This window comes from Bacillus rossius, chromosome 10, assembly GCF_032445375.1.
Source record: "Bacillus rossius redtenbacheri isolate Brsri chromosome 10, Brsri_v3, whole genome shotgun sequence".
Classification (NCBI taxonomy): Eukaryota; Metazoa; Arthropoda; class Insecta; order Phasmatodea; family Bacillidae; genus Bacillus; species Bacillus rossius.
Window position 1 is genome coordinate 41,374,202 of NC_086337.1, and position 8,599 is coordinate 41,382,800.

Here is an 8,599-nt window from a genome sequence, read left to right on the forward strand (position 1 = left end):
GCGATCGTTGCACGTCCCAGGGAATGATGCGTTCACAAGTTCAGTTACGCATTCGGCACAATGCCGCCCTGCATGGGCAAAGTACTAACTCTCCGAAGTGAGATATAAAAGCGTGAGGCGCAGGCACCTCAGCGGGCTGCCTAAAGCATTATCAATTATGTAGCACACGTGAAAGACTCTTAGTCAAGTCGCACATTTTAATTAAGGACCGTACGAAATATCGTATGGCCGGTTAGGGCCGACAGTGGAGCTGTAGAAAAGATGATTCAAGAATATTACCTATGGACGTTACATGTGGAATCTGGCGCGAAAGTTGGATGTTCCCCGTGCGCAGGGCTGCCAGCCCTGGTAAGTGCTGGAAGGCTACTGACGACTCTCCCTGGCAACCGGGCCAGGGAGGGGAGGAAAACCCGCGGGAAAACGACGGAGCTCGGGAAATTGATGCCGGCCAGTTTTGTGAACGGAAATATTGTACAATATCATTAATTAAATAACAGGAATTATTGGGCTCATTAAAAGTTTTAGTTTGTGTTTGTTAATTTAATTACATATTCACTGGATACCATATGCGCATCGCCACACCCGGCTGGGCACTTTGTGCATCTAGCCGGCCGTGACTGACATCACGCCGTTCGAGGCACTGCACTACGCTGCACGCGCGGGCGTGATCGGCGTACTGACACTGGTTAAGGTGTTGTAGACACATAACGGCTTGTGCTTTCAAAGGGAGCACCGACGGCGGCGTCAGAGTACAGTGTCGTGTAATTCCCGTGTATCCATTTCTGTCCAAAGAACTAATCTAGTCTAGTGCCGTGTACAACCCATGTTCGTCAAAAAAACGTGTAACCTACCTTCACAATTGCAAAGGAGTGTTTCTGTTTCATAGTTAGGCACCAGCTGTCCCGGCACCCCGACCCACACACGGAGTACGAGGATGAGGGGAGCTGGGAGGACCTGGTGCCTCCACAGGGCCGCAGGCGGGCGGACGAGGCGGTTCCTGAGCCGGCTACCCTCGTGACAGTGACACAGCCAGAGCCCTTGCCCGACCCTAGCCCCGCGAACACGCTGGATGCCCTCTTTCAGGCAGTGCATCAGGCTCACTGGGTGACGCAGAAACGCAGGCAGCAGTAGTGGAGTGCAGCGAGCGCGTCATGCCGTTCCAGCACTGTCTGGAAGGGGTGTTACAGACCCGGGTACCAGGCAACATGGAAAGGTGGTGTACTCAGGTACCAGCAAGGGCACGGGCTGAGGTTTTACGTTTTTTCCACGACCACACACTCGCAGGGCATCCCGGGGCCGAGCAGACCCTTAGGCCTTGAGGCAGGCATTCTATTGGCCCGGGGTGACAGGCGATGTCAGGAAATACATCAGGCAGTGCCACACCTGTCAACAGCGGAAGGTGAGGAGGACAGAGGTGGAGGAGCCCCAGCGCCCCCGTCGGCCCCAAAAAGCTTTCCAAACTACTGCACTTGATATAATGGACCCTTACCCCAGGACCGCCAGAGGGAAACGTTTTTTAGTAGTGGTGACAGACTTGTTTACCAGGTGGGTGGAGGCTTACCCCATCTCAAATGTGAGGTCCAGCACCTTAGTGTCCTTGCTGGAAGGGGAAGTGTTTCCTCGGTTTGGGTATCCGGAGGTACTGCTCAGTGGCAACGGATGTCAGTTTCGAGATCACAGATGGAAGGAGGCGTGTGGGAGGTGGGGTGTGCAGCACCACACCACCCCCACATATCACCCCATGGCGAACCCGACCGAGAGGCGAAATCAGGAAATAAAAGCACAGCTTCGCCTCTGGTTGGGTGACGACCACAGCAAATGGGACATTCACATCCCAAACCTACTCTACTGTCTACGACGACGTACCAGTGCTGTCACGGGATACTCTCTCGCGGAGCTGGTGCAGGGGCAGAACCTGGCCCTCCTGGGGGAGTGCCGGGTGGCCTCAGCAGCAACAGAAGGGGAGTGGGGAGAGGAGCTTCGGGAAAAGCTGAAAGTTATCAGGGAGCAGGCCAGGGCAAACCAGGAAAGGTATCTGCAACAACACATGCCGCAGTCGTGCAGGCCCCTGAACATGCTATGTCCAGGGGACCTGGTGTACGTTCGCCAAAACCCACTGTCCTCCAAGGTCAAGAAATTTCATGCCGGACTGGCCCCCAAATGGCAAGGACCTCGACGGGTCATTCGCCAGGCGGGGCCCACGTCCTACCTGGTACAAACACAAAGTGAGCGACCTGCGAAAATACACAGGGACGACCTGCGTATGGTCGCTGGGGAGGCACCACTGCCCCAGGCACCAAACGCAGGGACAGGATGGACCACTTCGCCTACCACTCCACGCAGGCACCAGCAGACTGCGGGGAACGGGCGTGGTGCAATCACGCCGCACTCCATCACGCCGACGCGTGCACAGCCTGACCAGACTGGTGTGACACAGAGATACACGTCACCAGACCAGGATAGGGGACAAGGCCTTGACGTGGGGGAGCGGGACGAAACTGACGAGGGCATGACGGGCGATAGCACAGACGCCGCGGGGTTGGACTCGAAGTTCCCCGGGTCTGTCACCACTCCAGTATCAGAAGGGGATGACACAGAGGAGAAGAGACAGGCCCCACTCTGGCCTCTGGACATGAGTCTAGCAGAGTCAACATTCACTATGATGGTTACGGAAGTGGACTCTGAGAGAGAGAAGATGACAGAGGGGACATGGGCCCCACGCTGGTCACTGGAAATTAGTCTGACAAATTCAACATTCACTATGACGGTGACGGAGCCTGACTCTGAGGTGGAGGAGACGGAGGAGAGACGCTACCCACGGAGAGGGCAACGGAAGGCAAGGCGGAGGGGGTGGTCAAATGAGGGGGAACACTGGGAGGGGGTACATGAGGTAGAGGCGGATGAGCCGGCACCCCCCATACAGCGAGAGGTTCCTGCCTCCCTGAGTCAGGGGACTGGCGAAATTTTCACATCCACCCCTAAGGCTACCCCTTCCCCGCCAGCTGGAGCAGAGCCGGTGACAGACTCCCGCCCCACACGGGCACGGAGGGCCCCCGCGTACTTGGGGGATTACGAGTGTTACCAAATGGCTGTGGCACAGCAAAGGGACACGGCACCCCGGTTTAGTATACAGCACTGGCTACCTTACTGTGTGTGGAACCAACACACTACACCCCTCCCTAATCAGGATGCAAACGTATTTCCCTTACCCCCTAGTGCAGTGACGTGTGCATAAATGAGAGACGCTGGCGGAAATAGCGGTTTGACGTCGACCCAAGTGTCGAATCAGCTCGCATAGACCGTTATGCCACACCAACGCCTTCTCCTGCCCTGTGTTGCGTGTGCGCCGATGTGCAGTGCGGCTAGGGCAGGGGGGAGATTCGTGCGCTAGGGGAAGTTTAATGTAAAATACATAAGGAACATTCTTAATTGTAATGGGTTTATTTTATTATTTGAAGGGTCGTGTTTTCTTTATTGTAAATAGTTTATTATATTGTATGAAATGTTATGTAGAATAAGTTCTCATGTGTTCACCGGGCGCAAAGGCCGTGGCTTCCGCCTGTGACCAATGAGCGTGTTCCGCGGACTCGCGAGGAGGGGTGGGAAGTGGGGACTCGAGCGCGCTAGGCGGGGAAGGGAGGCAGTCGCTGGGCGCGAGAGACGGCGGACGTGTCTGCGGCATCGCTCCAAGACGGTGAGAGTGGACCGTGCGCGGCGTCTCGATATAGTTCAGGCTTTGCCGAGGAGAAGGGATTTTATTTATGATAGCTGTTTTGTCATTTAGGCAAGTGTGTCGCCTCGTCATTTAGTCGCGGTTCGCATTTGTCATTCGCCTCACGTGTGTACTTCCCGGGAGTTACGAGTCGCAGGAGCATTCTTAGAGGCTGGATATTCGCCATTGCGTGGACAGGGTTCACGGGTCCTCCCGAACAGTATGTAGTGAGCTCAGACAGTCATCTTATTGCGCGAGTCTTAGTGATTCCAAAACCTACCGGCGCGATTACCACTCGTCACAAGCGTGACACCCTGCATTTCTTCAAGTACATCCTAAGTGCGCGGAACCGGGCTTCGCCCTACAGAATCGGTCACAGGCGGAAACGCAGCAGCCCCATGTAAAGAGTTCAGCTTACCGTGCATAAAGACTCTGGAAACTGTATTCGAATTGTATTAATTGTAATTCTGGTGACTATGTCCCTCAGCCACGCGGCCCGAACCCCCCTCTACTGAACCCTGAGTAGCCGGCAAAATACTATCACTTTAGAGACTGGTCAGCCAGGTGACGACAAGCCATCTATGCTGAAAAGGGAGTGCCATCATGTTTCATTAGCAGCTAGATTACACTATTAAATCAAAGCCACCAAGTCTAAGGAAGTACGCTGGGGCCGATCGACCCACACAAATGGTTACACACAAGAGCTAGCCTGGCACCCTCCCAGAAAATCAAACCATAATCCACAACCTCCTTAGACTTGCTATGGGAATCGAGCATGAGACACCGTCTGACGGCAATACTTTGTAATATTTTCACACAGTAATTATAACAGATATGTTAGAAAATAGTTAGAAATGCTTTCCCATCATGTAAACATATAAAATTAATTTCATCAACTTAGCCATGACTTATAGAAATTGATTACACTTCTCCTGCCGAAATACTCTTTCTGGTGGCGATCTCCCCCATCAGAGCACTGTAGTCTCATCAACACAAGAGAAACTCCAGTTCTTGGGGTACCTCGTGAGCGGAGAAGGGTGTCGTTCCCTCATCGAGGGGAAGATCCCCACACCCCACAAAGTAATGTGTTGACAACTGAATAAGTTGAGAGGGCTCCTTAATTGGTATCAGTACTTCATCCCGAACTTTGCAACTATCACTGCCCCGTGTCAAAACTACTCTTACAAAGTAAAGTTCCGGTGGCCTGATGCCATGGAACGAGCAATTCCCCTCAACAAACAACATTTCAGGGAATGCCAGTTAACACCTGGTCATAATTGCGCCCATCTTTATACAGATGGATACTAGTCAGAACATCGTGGGTGAAGTGTTATATTAGTTGGAGGACGGCGACAAGAGGCAGGTGATCCGAGGATGCCAGAGCCTGTCGTAGTCCCGGATATCACCCCCCGTGATGCTGGTTGCATAGTATTCTCAGGGAGGGTTCAGGCCTCGTGGCGGGGGAAATTAACACTATCTGAGCTACAATGATGTTTCGAAAGTTTGACCACAAGTATTTATTTAGCCCTTCGCGTAATCTAGGTACATGGGTATGATGCCACTCCCGCTGCCTGTTTAGGTTTTTAATCAAATATTAGCGTGGAAAGATATCTCAGGGATTTTAACGGGGGGTTCGGCCTCGTGGCTGCAGGCAGGAGCGCGTCGTGGTTCGGAACCTACCTGGGCTGTTCAGGTCACCCAGGATGCCTTGTAAATAACTGGTAAACGAATTAACAGGACACTGCACATTATTCAGTATCGATGCACTTATTGGTCCCGGTACTGGCTGCGTCCGTTGTCTGACCGCTGCGACACGCGTATCTCTGAATGTAAAGGGTACGCGCGACCAGGATAGGTTGCAAAGTAATATCTACAAACTGATACAGTGGTTACTTGTCCCTATGAAGGATTTGGCGGATGGTCGCTGAACTTCTGTGTTGCAGCAATTTATGTAGACACGTTAACACGAGAAGTACCTATGTTCAAGGATTGTTTGCAATCAGTAGCGGATCCAGAGGGGGGGCTAAGGGGCTCAAGCCCCCTCCAAAAGCATCTGGGTCAATATTGTTTTAGTGTTTGCCTTGATAAAGCCTAGCCTCAGGTGGGTCAAGCCCCTCCCAAATCAAAATCCTGGATCCGCCACTGTTTGCAATCTAACCTGCGGCGAATATTAATGTCTCGAAAATTACGTAGATACGCTAGCTGGAGACGTACATGTTATAGTCTCTTTTGGAATTGAAAGTTATTCGGTTAGATTCCACGTTACACATTACACATTTAAGATGGTGAAAGTTAAACGGCGAAAGTTAGTCAGTAAGCATTCAACACTAGTTACAAAGAGTCTCCGACGATAACAATTAATTGGCTATGAAGCCGAAACTGCGTAACCCTATTTCGCTATCCTTAAGCTGGGCATGGAATTACGTAAATTATGTGAAATTCCCTGTTGGGATAAAAATTAATAAGTTACGTGTCGCACGAAATATCGTGTGACTGGGTGGGGTCGGCGCCGAGCTGATTAAAGGATTTATAAAAACTTACACTATTGCTGATATGTAGATGAAGCGCGAAAGTTGAAGGCCCGATGTTCGCGGAGCGCCCAACCCCTGCGAGCTCCCGACGGTAACTGAGAGCGAGACCGCCCTGCGGCCTCGCGCCTAACCACGTGGAACGTGGGAAAACCGACCCGGCCAGTTTTGGACTTAAAGACAATTTACACAATATATGCTTATAAGACAATTAGACATAATTTCCCTTACATGAATCTTCTTTTAAATTGTTATTAATTTAGTTGTTTCAATTTGACAAAATAATTATACAATTAATTAGGCGCATTGCCACACCCGGCCGGGCGCTGACGCCGCTTCGGTGTTCGTCGCGGCACACTTTCACACACTCGGCGGTCATCACGCTCGAGCGTGTTCGACGCACTTAGGAGTAAGTGTTGTTGTGGCATAACGACCTTTGCGGACCAGAGGGAGCATCGGCGGTTGGCGTCAGGTAATCCGCGGCACAACACCCGTCCCTCCGCGGAGTGAGGCTCAGCTGCACGTGTTTGGGGTTGAGCAGGCGCCAAGTGTGGACTGCACCCCCTGGTCCCGTAAGCGATTGATGAACTGTCTCTGCCCCTTTCCTATGATAGCGAGAAACCAATTAAGTTGGAATGCCGTCGCCAGCGACGTAAAGTCCGTCCCGTTGCGGCATGCACGCGTGTGCCGATGCGCACAATGTCCCGCCTCACAAAACCTCGAAAATACTTATTTACAATTAAATTAGTTGCAATGGCGACCGATAGCGTAACGCCCGTGAACGTGAAAGTCCCGATCGTCCGGATCCAATCTCACCAGTCGTGGCTCACGTCTCACTCCCGCACTTGTCTCGCCGTGCGACCGCCTTACACGGCCGCCAGATGACTACTGTCCCCTCCTGCCGCATCTCTGCCTCTCCGCCCGTCTTCCCCCCCTCCCTCCTTCACGACACGTGCAGCGCTAGGAGTGATTCCGGGTGTTGGCCTCGGCTTCGTCGCCCGGTTACAGCAATTAACATTATACTTTAGAAAAACATATAATTATAATGACAATAGTTCACGAAAAAATGTAATATATACAAATAATAAAAATTACACGTTATTAAATATAAAGTATGTTTCACATAACACACATTCACTGCACGGGGCAGGGGAGGATTGTGCCGGAAATTAGGCATTTCGTCACCTTTTTTTAATTTTTCTATAATTAAAATGTTTTTTTGGAAATATTATTTTTTTTAATTTATCTGGTTGATAAGGGGGTGATTTACTCTTTGTTAGGCCAGTGTACGCCACATGTTTAAACTTTGTGCCAGTGGACCGAAGCCCTTTCTCAGGGGGCCAATCTGATATTTTGCTGTCTAAGGTGGATGTGGGCAGCCCGGGTTGAAATTTCTCTCGCCTGCAGTCACGTCCCGAGTTTGTAATTTTATTTCATTTCATGACCAAAATTGCATAGAGCAGCTTGTGGGCTGCAAGCTGCTACTTCTGAGAGGCTTGCTGAGAATAGCAAGTCTCGTCACGAATGGGGCTCCAGTGGAGCTGTGTTCCCAGAGGAGTGGCGTTTTCTGACCCCCCTTCCTCACCCCCCTTCCTGTTAGTTCTGAGAAATCAAGCTAGGAGCAGTGACCTGACGGTAACTTAGCCAAGACGATGGCCTAATTCAAGGACATTCTCCCTGGTCTTACAGAGACGTCCCCGACATCTAGCGGCGAAAAAATTAACCGCGGGCCTGGTCGCCAATGTGCAGAGCTCACCCTCATGACACTTGGTGGCAAGACAGCTCACCGCCCCAGTTAGTTCCCCTTTACGCCTTTAACCCACAGGGAGGGTTCAGGCCTCGTGGCGGGGGAAATTAACACTATCCGAGCTACAATGATGTTTCGACAGGTTGACCACAAGTATTTATTGAGCCCTTCGCGTAATCTAGGTACATGGGTAATCCGTGGCACAACACCCGTCCCTCTGTGGAGTGAGGCTCAGCTGCACGTGTTTGGGGTTGAGCAGGTGCCAAGTGCGGACTGCACCCCCTGGTCCCGTATGCGATTGATGAACTGTCTCTGCCTCTTTCCTATGATAGCAAGAAACCAATTAAGTTGGAATGCCGTTGCCAGCGACGTAAAGTCCGTCCCGTTGCGGCACGCACATGTCCGCCGATGCGCACAATGTCCCGCCTCACAAAAACCAAGAAAATACTTATTTACAATTAAATTAGTTACAATGGCGACCGATAGCGTAACGCCCGTGAACGTGAAATTCCCCATCGTCCGGATCCAATCTCACCAGTCGTGGCTCACGTCTCACTGCCACACTCGTCTCGCCGTACGACCGCCTTTCTCGGCCGCCAGATGACTACTGCC